Source organism: Bufo gargarizans, chromosome 6 (genome assembly GCF_014858855.1).
Source record: "Bufo gargarizans isolate SCDJY-AF-19 chromosome 6, ASM1485885v1, whole genome shotgun sequence".
NCBI classification, from domain to species: Eukaryota; Metazoa; Chordata; class Amphibia; order Anura; family Bufonidae; genus Bufo; species Bufo gargarizans.
In genome coordinates, this window is record NC_058085.1 from 298,277,353 (window position 1) to 298,292,196 (window position 14,844).

At 42.3% G+C, this 14,844-nt stretch overlaps 1 protein-coding gene across 2 annotated transcripts in view; it reads right to left on the reverse strand.

The window, feature by feature from the left end:
• Nucleotides 1-14,844, reverse strand: part of BICC1 (BicC family RNA binding protein 1) — a 216,053-nt gene that overhangs the window by 117,420 nt on the left and 83,789 nt on the right. The window lies entirely within an intron of this gene.

Below are 14,844 nucleotides of genomic sequence, written 5' to 3' on the forward strand. Positions count from 1 at the left end.
TCCATTCCCAGAGGCGGTGAATAAAGGGGTGGTCATTCGCATGAGACTTGGGGGTGGCCACAGGAATTTGACATTTATCACCTACACTGGATAGGGGATCATGTTCCTAGTGGTCTCTTTAAGAAACCATTTTGTACAAAGCCCTAATACAGGGATGGCCAACCCGAGGCCCTCAAGCTGTTGCAAAACCACAACTCCCAGCATGCTTAGACTGACTACAGCCATCAGCCTACATCAGGGCATGGTGGGAGTTGTAGTATTACAACAGCTGGAGATCCTCAGGTTGGCCATGCCTGCCCTAATAGATCACCAGTATGTAGTGTATCTCCATATGTATCCAGATGTTTTTCTGCTGTATTCTATACAGACCTAAGAGAAGACACAATTCCGGCATGTTCCATAGGACAGATCTATTCTCCCCTAGAAACAATGGTGCCCACATACAGAACCTGTACAGGAGTGCCCAGACCGAGCTGTGTATGAGGTCTAAACCAAAGATCACAGACAAAACTTTACAAATACTGAGAAAATAATCCGAGACTTTACAAGTGATATATGGCTACAGGTCAGATACAAATAGAACACATTAGCAGAATTTGTGTTTTCTAAAGTGCCGTTAATTAAAGGGGTTGTCCCCCAAAATATATTCCATATATTTTTCAAACTAGCACCTGAACCTGAATACTTTTGTAATTGCATGCGATTAAAAATGTTGTATAGTTACTGAGTTATTTAATAGAATATATCTGTATTCCCCCACCTGCTGTTTACTCTTTTTCTAATTTCTCTGTCCACCTCTCACCTCAGTAACAACTGAGGTGGTCGCACATGCTCAGTTCCATCCTTCAACTGTCACCAGCTGTATATCAACTGTTAGAAGCTGTGACCCTTAGGCCCCTTCCACGCAAATGAGTTTTCTGCGCGGGTGCAATGTGTGATGTGAACGCCTAGCACCCGCACTGAATCCTGACCCATTCTTTTCAATAGGTCTGTGTAAATGAGTTTTTTTTATGCATCAGTTGTGCGTTGCGTGAAAAACGCAGCATGTTCTATATTTTACATTTTTCACGCAGCCCAGGCCCCATAGAAGTGAAGCAAGTCCGGATGCAATGCGTTTTTCACTAATGGTTGCCAAGAGATGTTGTTTGTAAACCTTCCGTTTTTTTAATCACGCACGTGAAAAACGCATCAAAACGCATTGCACCCGTGCGGAAAAAAACTGAACTGAATGCAATCGCAGACAAAACTGACTGAACGTGCTTGAAAATAGTGCAAGTTTCACTGCACGCACCCGGAGCCAATCCGTATGGTTTGTATGAAAGAGGTCTTAGGCTGCTTTCACATCTGCATTCTCCGTTATAGGGGCAGAAGAACGGAAAGGACAGATTAAGCAACAAACTGAGCCGAACGGAGCCTACTGGCCCCATTGACTACAATGGGGTATGTTTAGGTTTCTGTTCAGGGGAGGACTTTTGTCTTTGTTACAAAATCAATCCTGTGAATAGAAACCTAATGGACCCCATTATAGTCTATGGGGCCCGTGGGCTCAGTTTGGCTCAGTTATGTGCTGAATCCGTCCTTTCCGTTCTTCTGCTCCTATAACGGAGTAGAAGAATAGAAAGGAGAACATAGATGGGAAAGCAGCCTTACAGTTAGAGAGCTGCAGCAGAAAGGACACTTCCCTGAGCTGTGACCAGGAGAGAGTAGCAGCAGAAGGGACATGCCCCCTGAGCTGCCAGCTTAAAATACATCCAGCAGAGCAATTGGAACAGTGAATGGGGAGAGCTCTGGATCCACTTTAGCTACAGGATCGGTTCTAGCTTTGCTAGATCTAGAAAGAGATTCTCATGTACCATATGATGTTGGATTTTAGTTTTTTTTACAATCATGGGATAACTCCTTTAAAATTACAATAACCTGCAATAAGCTAATCGTACTTGAAAAAATAAAATAAGAAAATAAAATAAGAAAAAACAGACAACTCTGCCAGCTTGTTGTCAGCGATAGCGATTCTCAATATAAGAGAGCAGTAGATGAGAGGAGATTAAGAGATTCACAACACAATACAGGACCTTATAAAGCCGTTCACCTACCTTATTACTGCTAATTAGTGTAACTTATACACTAGAATAAGATTCTTAAAATTATTTCATTTTAAAACCCCAAAACCCTTGACTTTCTTTTATATATCTGAACTGCCATAAAATCATCAGTGTAAGGCCTTACTCGCACAGTCAGTGATTTCCACCAAGAATGGATCCCCCACCAAGATAACGTATAAAGGAAGGATTTGTACCTGTTGCGAGTTTTTGACCCAGACCAGCTTTTGGCTCACAATCACTGATGGAAACCACTGACTAAATCACCGACGTGTGAATAAGGCCCGACAATGTAAGTCTAAGCAGGAACAAATCAAATTGACATCACTAGATGACGGTGTTAGAGCATCTCCACAACAGGGATTGCAAGGTGTTCCTGTTAGTTCCTTCCAAATGGTCCAAGGAAGGACAACCAGTGAACCGGCGCCAGGATCATGGCCACCCATGGCTCTAGTTGGACCTCTTCTGTAGCACAAGCTTCTGAAAAAGCAAATGCTGGACACCTTCAAAGGTCTTGTGGAGTACATGCCTCGTCAGTTGTTTTGGCATCATGCGGGGGGAGCTATTCATTATTAAGCATACGGTTTAAATGCTATGGCTGATCGGTAGATGCGGCAATTAAATATGTTATCCCACGAACATCATACCCCTCTGAATGGAGCAGCAGGTCAGTCCACATGCAACATTCGCTTTAATGAAATTGACTTCTGCGGGCTCTTTCACAGGAGCGCGTGCAGTCCGGAAATCACACTCCGTGTGCGAGCGTGAACCTCCTTTCTGAACACTGCTCGTCTTGCAGGAGCGCATGGCATTATACTTGACCTTTCTTCAATAGGATCATACTGACATAAAGCAATTGCTAAGATTCTGTAGGTGTAGGGTAGTGCAGAGGCACATAGCATTATAAATCCGTATAATGCAGTGCGCTCCTGCAAGATGAGCACCATCCAGAACGGAGGATCGTGCTCGCACACGGATCGGATTTCCAGACTGCACATGCTTCTGTGAAAGAGTCCTAAGTGAAAGGAGTGGTGAACAGACAATTGCACTACAGCTCCATTTCGACAGGGTACCCCCATTCTGGGGATCTCTGGGGGTCACAGCAGTCAGACCCTTACGCTGGGTTCACACCTGAGCGTTTTACAGCGCGTTCCTACGCGCTGTAAAACGCACAACAGGCAAGAACCAATGATTCCCTATGGGAAGGGTTCACACCTGGGCGTTTTACAGCGCGTACGATCGCGCTGTAAAACGCCCGACGCTCAAACAAGTACAGGAGCCTTTTTTGGCGCGTTTGACGTGCGTTTGGGCCATAGACTCTTTGGACAACACTGCTGTCAATCACCCAAACGCGCGTTCACTATTAAAAAACCGTGCATAAAACGCGCGACAAAAACGCGCATAGAAACGCGCGTTTGAGAAACGCCTAGGTGTGAACCCAGCATAAGCGTTTTGACTTTCATCCCCTATGCTGTGGTTAAGGGTACTTTCACACTAGCGTTTTTGTTTTCCGGCATAGAGTTCCGTCCTAGGGGCACAATACCAGAAAAAAAAAAAAGTTTTACCCTAATGCATTCTGAATGGAGAGCATTCCGTTCAGGATGCATCAGTTCAATCCCTCTTACGTTTTGTGGATGGAGAAAATACCGCAGCATGCCGGAATGCCGAATCATTTAGGCTGGGTTCACACCTGAGCGTTTTACAGCGCGTTCCTACGCGCTGTAAAACGCTCAACAAGGAGAAACCAATGATTCCCTATGGGAATGGTTCACACTTGGGCGTTTTACAGCGCGTACGATCGCGCTGTAAAACGCCCGACGCTCCAAAAAGTACATGAGCGACTTTTGGGGCGTTTGTGGCCATAGGACACTGTAGTGAATCACACAAACGCGCGTCAAACGCGCGTTTACTATTACAAAAACGCGCATAAAAATGCGCGTCAAAAACGCGCGTTTGCGCAACGCTCAAGTGTGAACCCAGCCTCACATTGAAGTGTATTAGTGCCGGATCCGGCTTTCCGGTCTGCGCATGCGCAGACCTTTAAAAATTCTAGGAAAATAAAAATATTGGATCCATTTTTCCATATGACAACGGAGAGACTGATCCGGTATTTCAATGCATTTGTCAGAAAATTCTCTGAATACATTAAAGGGGTTCTCTCACTTCAGCAGATAGCATTTATTATGTAGAGGAAGTTAATATAAGGCACTTACTAATGTATTGTGATTGTCCATATCTCTTCCTTTGCTGACTGGATTCATTTTTCCATCAGGTTACATACTGCTCGTTTCCATGGTTATGACCCTGCAATCCACCAGTGGTGGTCGTGGTTGCATACTAAGGAAAAGCACCAGCCTCTCATGGTGGCCAGGACCGTAGGAGAGCACATAGGCTGGTGCTTTTTCCTATAGTGTGCAAGCACGGCCACCACTGCTAATATTTGCTGAAGTGAGACAATCCCTTCAAGTACATTAGAAGAAATGCACAAAAAAAAATAAAATAATAATAATGGTTGTTTGGCAGGTAAGCAATCCTAAACCATACCACCCTTCGGACATTAATTGGCTCTTAGTAAGTCCTTAATGGTAAATAATAAAACAAGAATACATTTTGTTTTATTAGAATTTTCATCCAAATATTCCTTTAATAGTATGTCCTATATGGTTTCCATTTCATCCATTTCCATTTCATGCATTGAACTATTGAATTACGTATGAAAGCGCCAATGAAAACATCTACTGGTTTTAACAGGTGTTAACCATTAACATGCTCCTCAAAATGACTTTCTTAATTACAAAAAAAGCATGTGGAGAGGTGGATTTCATCAAATAGACTAGAAAAAGGGACTTTTTAGACAATATATAAAAAAAAATCTTAATATCGTAAAAGAAAATAAATAAGTTTTCTTGTACTGAACAGAACCCTAAACAAACCTATAGAATGCTTAGGCCACATAGTACAGCACGTATAGTAAGGGGGCCTTCCCATGGGGCACTGAACACTGCTCCTGTGACACAAACTCTCAGCATGGTAATGATTTATAATGTTGTGTGTTCCTGCCCACCCCGGCTGTACAGAATTGCACTGATGGCATTACATGAGCACAATTTAGTACAGCCGAGGTCAGCAGTAACACACAGATTATAAATCACTGTACCTCTATGAGTTCATGAAAAAAAAATAGCTGCACTCACGTTGTCCCACTTAATGGAGGCACAGACCATAAACCCCGACCAGACAAGACTAAGGTCCCAAAAAAATGAAAAAAGCGTTGCATCTTTATTCTTCAAAAATCATGAATGATAAAATCCAAGTGTGACATCGCACAGACAGGACAGTGTTATAGTCTGCGCTTTTCAGATACCAAAGTATGATCCTTACCCATGACCAAGGATCATGAGGTCATGAGTATGGATAGAGCACTGAGACTAGGCCCAAACCACTCTGTGCACCCTTGTTCCTCCAGGTTCCTTTCCTTCTTGACAGGTCCAAGTTCCTGCATAGTCCTCTTGCCTGGTCCTGTCAATCAAGGAGAGGGAGGGGCTGGCAGAGGAAGAAGGAAGAGCAAGGGTGCACCGAGTGGCTTGGGCCTGGCCTTGTTGCACTTAACGCTCATTTGCATATGGATCAAAAGTAGTTTTCTCTGAAATTAAATAACCTATGGCTAAGTGAAAGGTATCATTACATTAAGCAAAGCTAGTCCTACAAGACACTGGACCACATTTACTAAGCTGTAGACCTGCACCAGGAATTATATAAAGTGGCTCAGGCTGGATGATTAATCTGACAGACATTTTGTCTACCTGTACATCAAATAGAATTGTGACAGGTTTCCTGTGAAGCCGCTGCTAAGCATCACACAGTTTCAAGCAAGTTGGAAAAAAGTATGGAAGCCCTCGTTGACCCCAAATTGTGCCAATTTGCACCACTTATTAGGCAGATTTCAGGCACAAAATTATTAACTCTGGGCCATTGTGTTTGGTTTAGTTAATTTTGCTGGTGAATTGAATGAATTTGCTGGTAACAGGAGTGGATTGAGGTTTAGAAAATCCATTGTCACTTTCTTGAAGAAACACCACCACTCATCACTTGAATGGGGCTGACCAAGCAATACCAGAAGAACACATGGACAAGAGGTGCTGTTTTTGAAAGAAAGTAGCCATGTTTTTAGCTTTTAAGCTAATAAGGCTACAAAGCCACAAATGGTATAAGGAATACCTGCTATGGTATGTCAGACACATGAGACAAGGTCCTCTACATCTGCAGAAGATTATATGAGAGAGGTGAATCAGGCTCTGTAATCACGTTCTAACATTACTTATGCTACACGGTGAAGTCATGAAGGACTAGCTCTTCGCATGTAACACACTGGTCAGAAGCTGGAAGAAGACATTTGCTGTTCACATAGTTTAGCACGTTAATGGTTAGCAGTCCAAGTTACTCATTGATTGTGGCCAAGTTTCTGGGGGACCTTAAATGATTAGATCACCCATTAACCTCAATGTCTGAGAGTAATGAAAACTGACTAAGTAACATTTTTCAAATATTTCAACCTTTTTAGGTCCATGTAAAGTAGTCAATCTAGAATCTACATACGCTGGAATCATTGGTATGAAGGATTAAAACTGTGGAAAATTAAATTCTTTTGTCGCATATATGGTGTGTACTGCGCAGCAGCTTTAAAATACCTTGGGCGCAGTCAGACCTGAAACAAGGCTAGGGCCCATTTACACCACCGTATTTTTCTGTTTGCATCCATTCCGCAATTTTGCGGATCAGATGCGGACCCATTCATTTCAAGGGGGCTGCAAAACACGCAGACAGCACACATCTCTCGTTGGCTTAGATTTTCACATGCCTTGCAGTAGTGAGAAAGGAAAGGATGGTAGTAGAGCCGACTACTGGCAGCTGACAACCATAGAGCAAGCCAGGGCAAGAAAGTGAAAGGTTTACACACTTTAAAGAGGTTTTCCGGGATTACTATTATTTTTAACCTATATGCACATGTAGTTGCTAACCTCATGTACATCTTCCTCATGCTTCTTCTTTTTTTCAATTTGGACTTTCCTGACCCGTTTTTACCATGTAAACATAGAACTCTGGTTTCTTTCCTTCATGTTTATAACACTTCCTGTTGCTGTATCCAACCAAACCCATGATGCACTTCTTCCTCAGCCACCTTTTCAGCTCTGCCCCCAACAACACCCAGCTAGTTTATAGCTCCTCCCACCCAGCTAGTCACATAGACACCCCCCTATCATTGCTCCACCCATGGACATATCACAAGAAATAAGAAAGAGCTCCATGGACATGGTCATGTGACCAGTCCAGAACAGAGGGTAAGAGCAATAAAGATGAAAAACAATACATTACAAAATTATAGCTACCTTCATGAATGATCATTTTTAAAGCATAATAATGAAAACCGGAAAGTACATTACTATCGGGAAGGTTTGAGAGTTTAATTCTTAACATAGCTCACATTCAATTTAATTTGAAACTAATGATGTTCTAAAAGGCCAAGAAAACAGAAATGTGTGCTACAACCTAACAAAAACCTAAAAAACACATGCTCCAGTTTCCCTCGAGGCTTTGATAATTAAAAACTAATGACGTCCAATATGAACAGAATGCCATCTCCCCGCTAATTACTTAGGAGCAGCACTCAAAACCGTTCCAGAGGCTGCAAAGCGGTGAACCAACGCCAACAATAACACACCATCTACAATGCTGTACTGGATCACAGAAGACTTAAGTTTCACGTTAATCTTCATACACACCTTCATCTCCACTTAACCCCAAATCAAGACTCGCTTACAATGAAGGCTATCCAGACGTAGGTCATTCACTGGATAAATATACAGGCGGCTCAAGTGTGAGCACCATTATCTCAGGCGTATGAACTCTGCAGACAATACGCCTGTGTCGGCACACCATACCCTCCTACCAAGACCCGCTACCCATTTAGTGTTTCCAGGAAAGTACGCAGGAAGTTCCACAGCTGTGGTGCGGATCGGTAAAATAACAGCACTGGAATCCCCGTCCTTACCACTAATACAATGCAAAGCCATTCCAAGAGAAATAGCGAGCGCGGCGTTTATTATACTGAAGACAGACATGAAAGTAATCGTATTATATGGCTGGTAACCCTTTCACGTATGCCAGCTTCCACGGCCTCCTGTGCATTACCTTTGCATTCTGGATTCAATATCTGGTGAATGAATAAAAAAAAAAAAAAAAAAAAAAAAAAAGGTATCAACCACTGAGGAATACATTTTTTTTTTTTAGCTTCCTAATAAAATAAAAAAAAAGGTAAAAAACAAAATGTACATGGCTGCTGGCTGTTAGCTTTTAACTTCACACGTCAGACGAGCCTGCTATACTGCTCATGCCTAGTGTTGGACGAGGGGGCGGTGCATGACACGTGGCTCATCTCTTTGGATCCGTGCATCACACCCTTTCCAGAGATCCGGCATTAAACATCACATAGATTATCAGTTTTGCCTTTGTAATTCGGTTAAAGGGAACCTGTCACCGGGATTTTGTGTATAGAGCTGAGAACATGGGTTGCTAGATGGCCGCTAGCACATCCGCAATACCCAGTCCCCATAGCTCTGTGTGCTTTTATTGTGTAAAAAAAACGATTGGATATATATGCAAATTACCCCGAGATGTGTCCTTTCCCTGACTCATCTCACGTACAGGACTCATCTCAGGGTAATTTGCATATGTATCAAATCGGGTTTTTTACACAATAAAAGCACACAGAGCTATGGGGACTGGGTATTGCGGATGTGCTAGCGGCCATCTAGCATACCATGTCCTCAGCTCTATACACAAAATATCGGTGACAGGTTCCCTTTAAGTCTATATGGCGATTTTTGTTGTGCCAGATGTTTTGTGACCAAACGTCGCAGTTTAGTGGGGCTGCAGTGTGACTCACTTGTTTGGTGCAACGTGTAAACTGCAATTTGCGTATCGCGGTCACAGAAAACATGCGAGTCGCACTGCCCACCCCATTTATTCCTGGGGCAGCCCTCTACATTGTAATAGTTGGGACAAGTCATGGCCAAAATCAATGTGTAGCTGTGTCCTTAAACTTCTTGTTGTTTTCACCGGTGATATGTTCTAAAAGAATTGGCTACATGGCTCCCGAGACTTGTCTCCAGCTGTGCTTGAACCTGATCTTATGACAAGACTGAGAATATCCACGTGATGCAGGCCTCTAATGCACTGACTATATTAACATTGTGCTCAGTCCTAATAAACAACACATACATCATCTATTAGGAATGCAATAAGAAACAAAAAGGCTACTTTGAAAAGTTGCAGTAACACACAACTCACATTCCATGACGCTATGCCTGACAAACATCAACCACTGAAAGGAACACTACAGGCGACATTACACAGGCAATATGCACTATAGTCAATTGTACAGCAAGATTCACGACCAGAAAGGAGCAAATGACCGCACAAATTTGTCACCACAAATAAAATAGAAAGAATATTTAATCTATTTTCTTAGAGGGGTTTTGCCACCATAGAAACGTATTTCTTATTGATAGGACATGATCAACGATGAGTCCCAACTGCCGAGGCCTCCATGAGTATCAGAATGAAACTATTCCCTTACATTAGTGCTCCAAGCCACCCGCTGTGCAGATAACTCCGCTCTTACAGGGGACCTAGAGGTCAGGCTTCCCCGATCTAATGTTATGGTGTATTCACTATGGCATGTCGTAGAATTCTGAAGATTGAAAGAACGTCTCTGAATTCATACAAATCTTATAGTAGAGTAATTAATTCACTTCTACAAAAGTAAACTAGGCAAATGGTTTCTCTATGTAAAGCAAAGCAACAGCTTAAATCAGAATGGAGACCATGGAGGGAATTTATTATAAGGATAACATCTGAAGTCACTCAGTCTCCTTTGGTGTATTTTGTGCTAAATACATAAAAATATTGCCTGTTTGATAGCTTTGCTGCATCTTTAATCCTTCAACTTTTGTCTGGAGAGGTTACTCCACTTCGTTTTTTATAACACTTTGCTACATGGAGTGCGTTTTTCAACTTTTTGTGACTTTTTAAGTCTCAGTTGATAGATCTGGAGTGAAACTTTAAAAAGTCACAAGTTACCCCAAAAAAGTCGGAGCCCTATTTTGAGACTTTTATAAGCCAAAATCCTGGAGTGCTGGGCAGGATCACACTCCCCTTAACTATAATAGAATCAGTAAGGTTTCTGTTAGAAAACCAGACACTTTACCACCATTTTGTGCTCTTTTGTCCGGCATTTGTCTCAATTTGATGGAATCTGCGATGGTGGACAAAACCTAAAAGTGCCATACACATAAGAGCAATGTTGGATAAAACTACAGATTTCAATATGACCAGTTGACTTTCCCATGTGTGTGCCAACTCTCAACAGAGGACGTTGGGAAAAGTAAAATCACTGCCATCCGAGGAGACTGGCAGTGGCTCGTTACCCCTCTTCCAAAGAAAACACATGCATGCACGGTGGAGTGGAAAGGATAAATAGCTGTTGGCTGCACAACTACTGAGGGTAGTCTGATATTGATGGGTATCCTGAGGAGATCTTAGCGCTGCACAACTACTGAGGGTAGTCTGATATTGATGGGTATCCTGAGGAGATCTTAGCGCTGCACAACCCATTTAAGGCTTGATACAACCGTGACAGGTTGGGTTGGTAGAACATTTATCGTGATTAGGTGTGTATGGCCTCCATTCTATTTTTGCTGTTATACAGGGCCTTTCCCACATTACAGCCGCTATACTGATCCAGATTATATTTTGCAAATTTTCCACATAAAGCTGTATAACCCGAAAGATGCTGCCAAAGACTGTCCTAATCAAGGTGACAAGGAAACTCCTCCCCGCCAGCAGCAATGACCGTAATCCCACAGATACTCTTCCATCAGGCTTCCAAACCCTTGATCGTTTTTTGGTGGCCTCAAAGATGACAGCAAGGGGGCCTTTTGGCTTAGTTTTGCCATGTGTCCCTCTTTACAATGAATTTTTTCACATTGGATTTGTATAATGATGTTCGACACTCCAGATTTCATACATGGATGCTGATTTTCATAGATCTCAATGAAAACAAACATTTACCTGGAATCTACCTAAACATCATTAAAGTCGACATTTTTCCTAAAAGAGAAATGCTGACCGTTGTTACATCCCATTGGGATTCTGTATATTTACACCAAGTTCAAGAGTTCAGAATTCCTAGAATTACACTCTAGTGAGTCATTACAAAAAGTTCCTAACAAGCAAAAAGAGCCGACATTTCTAATCGTTTTATTAATTACGGATCCTCATGAACGACCAAATATGTATGTAAGCAATAACTTGTTGAAAACGTTCAATAAAAATGTGCTAAGTCAGCAGTTTTTCTTCATTTCTTTTTTGGATGAATGTGTTAAAAGCAGCACTGGACATCTGGAAGTAGTCAGACCTCGAGCTCTAAAATAATTCACCTTTTCTAACAGATGTCCCAAAAGAATGCTGCGTTCTGTTACCCAAAGCAACACAGATTTTCTCGCTGGATCTGATACAAGAAGTCTAAAAATAGGGAATTGTCTCTGCAGCACAACAAGCACTTCCCTGGCGGGCCATCCAGGACAACATCAAGATTCCCGTTAACCCAATTTTAAGGATCTGGCTATACCTGTGCACCAATAGTCCAACTAATGACAAAGGCCTGGCATTTCACCGCAGCAATGCTGAGCAGGGTTATTTCTTTTTGTATGTGGCCAAAATGGCCTCAAACAGAAGTAACCGGTTCATGTCATGTGTATGTTCTGCATACTCCGGCGACTGTGCAGCTTTGAATAATTTAGAACTTTTCAGGTTTCTGAAATAACATTTTGGAAAGTTTCAAGTACTAGATTGTCCCGGTAATATACGGCAACTTACATACGGTACTGCTTTTCTAATGAAGTAAGCCGAAAAGGCCAATATATGGAGTAAAACAAACACTGTGGGAGTCATTTATTATAATACCTACATCAGTTTTTAGCATAAAAAAATAAAAAAAATTGCAAGACCCCTTTTTGCGACTTTTTAAATGCCTATAAAAACAACATTTTGTAGCACTGGCGGTTTTTACGCTGCCCTCGCTACCAGATAGTGGCAGGGGCCGGCCCCCAGAAATGTTACTAACTTTTATACCTGGAAACAAGCAGATAAAAAAAAAAAAGTCGGGGGATGGCGTAGATTTCACTCTAGGCACACCAGTGCGCTAGAGGTGCGCCTAATTTATGAGGAGACCTGCACCCTATGATAAAGTAGGCGCTTCCTCCGCAGGTAGGTGGTAAATATGCAGAGGCATAGAGTGCACAGTCCACATTCTGATTAATAGGACTCATGAACTATACTCATTGGACATCATATAGTTGCCCCCTTGTATCTCTTCACATCCAATGTCAGATCAGCGAGAGTGGATTCCTGGAGGTACACTTTCTAGCAATCCTCCAGTTCGCAGTAACAAATATTACTGTACTTGCAGAATGTATAATTAAAGGGGTTGTCCCATTAAGACAGCCAATCCCTTGACCACAGGAAAGGAGATAAGTACCTGTTTGGTGGGACTCTGACCACCGATCACAAGAATGGGGGTCATGCTCCCCCCGCTCCACTCGGCTATCTCTGGCAGCCCCATGGAGTTGAATGGAGCAGCAGTGGTATAGGTGACAACCACTGCAATCAAACAGGTGAGCACGGTCCCCCATTTTTGTGACTGCCAGGGTCTCCAGCAGTCCTCCATCTTGTGGATAAGGCTATAGTCACACTACTGTATGTACTCTGCAATACTCAGATTTGCAAAATACAGATATTTTCCGTGTTCTGTCTGCATTTTTTTGTGGACCCATCGACTTCAATGGGTATGCATTTTGAAGACCAGAACAGGACACGTTCTGTCTTTTGCAGAACTGACATACAGATGCAGACCTCACTCCGTGCCAGTGCCAATTCCTCTTCAAGATTACTTGTGTGGTCTCCTTTGTAGGGGCAGTATAGTGTAAGTTAATGGGATGGACTGTTGTAATTACACTGCACAGCCGCTGCAAAGGAGACAATGCACAGGTAATCTTGAAGAGGAAGTAGCACTCACACAAACGCCGCTACATCTTCAAACAGCTGAGGTGTAGGGAGTGAGATCCCTGTCAATCTGATATTGATGACTTAACCTGAAGATAGATCATCAGTATTAAGTCTCTGCATAACCCCTTGAGCATAGAAGGTGCTGTGCCATGGCCTCCATGTTCGTAGGGTCTCTTGGGTTCAGACATCTAACAATGACAAAAGGTTGGGCCATTAATATGTTTCCTGGAAATCCCCCCTTTAATTGATCAACTTACCTCTTCACTTACCAATACTACCGTAAGTTCCCACCTCAATGACTGTGGTAAATGTAGATTGTAGTCCAGGCAAACAGATTTTACAACCTACTAGTCATGGTATTCTTTTATGGTATAGTCTGGTATTCTCACCGGCTATGTAAAAGATATTAGTAGATATTACTATGCTACCAGCCGATTGCCTTAAGGTACTTTCAAACTAGAGTTATTATTTTCCGGTATTGAATTCCTTGGGGCTCAATACCGGAAAAAAACTGATCAGTTTTATCCTAATGCAGTCTGAATAGAGAGCAATCCGGTCAGTATGCATCAGGATGTCTTCAGTTCAGTCACTCTTATGGTATTTGGCCGGAGAAAATACTGCAGCATGCTGCGGTATTTTCTACGTCTAAAATTCCAAAACGCTTGCCGCAATGCCTGATCCGTCATTTTTTCCATTGAAATGCATTAATGCCGGATCTGGCACCAAGTGTTCCGGCAAAACGGATCCGGTTTGCGCAGACAAACCTTTAAAAATGGAAAAAATAAATACCGGATACATTTTTCCAGATGACACCGAAGAGACGGATCCAGTGTTTCAATGCATTTGTTAGACAGATCCGGATCAGTCTACAAATGCTATCCGTCTGCACACAGGATTCCTGGATCCGGCAGGCAGTTCCGGCGATGGAACTGCCTGCCGGATCTTCACAATGCAAGTGTGAAAGTACCCTTGTCCTGCTATATAATTATTATTTTTTATTATTATATATTATCGTATAAATAGGTAATCAATATCTGATCGGGTGGGGGGGGGGGGTCTGAAACCAACTATCAGCTGTTTGAAGAGTAGGTGATGCTCCATGCGAGCGCCACTTTCTGCTCATTACACTGCACATAGTCTCAGAAGTGCAGTGCAATGACAAGTACTCACTCCATTAACTTGAATGGAGCGAGTACTTACACCGCGGCTCTACAGGAGACGACGCGCAGTGGAAAGACCAGGAAGTGGAATGGGTCATCAACATATATGGAGGAACAACTCCTTTAGGCAATGACGTTTATAACGACATGGTTCAAAAGCTCAAATATTATCTCACTTGTTCCAGTAAGGTAAAAAGACTATAAAGATGAATGGTTTTACGATTATATAATCACATATCAATGTCTTCAAAGAGTGGCGCAGTAATTACTTGCTCAATAGTAGAAGCTAATGGGCAAGAAAATGGAGCTTTGGTTTTTATAGTTTCCAGAACAAGAAAGAAAAAAAAAAAAACTATGAAATGGAAACCACCACGACTAGGTAAGGTAATTGACAAAGTAGCATTAGATGATTCAGATTTCTTCCTCTTAAAGGACTTGATGCTCAAAAACAGAAATGAAAT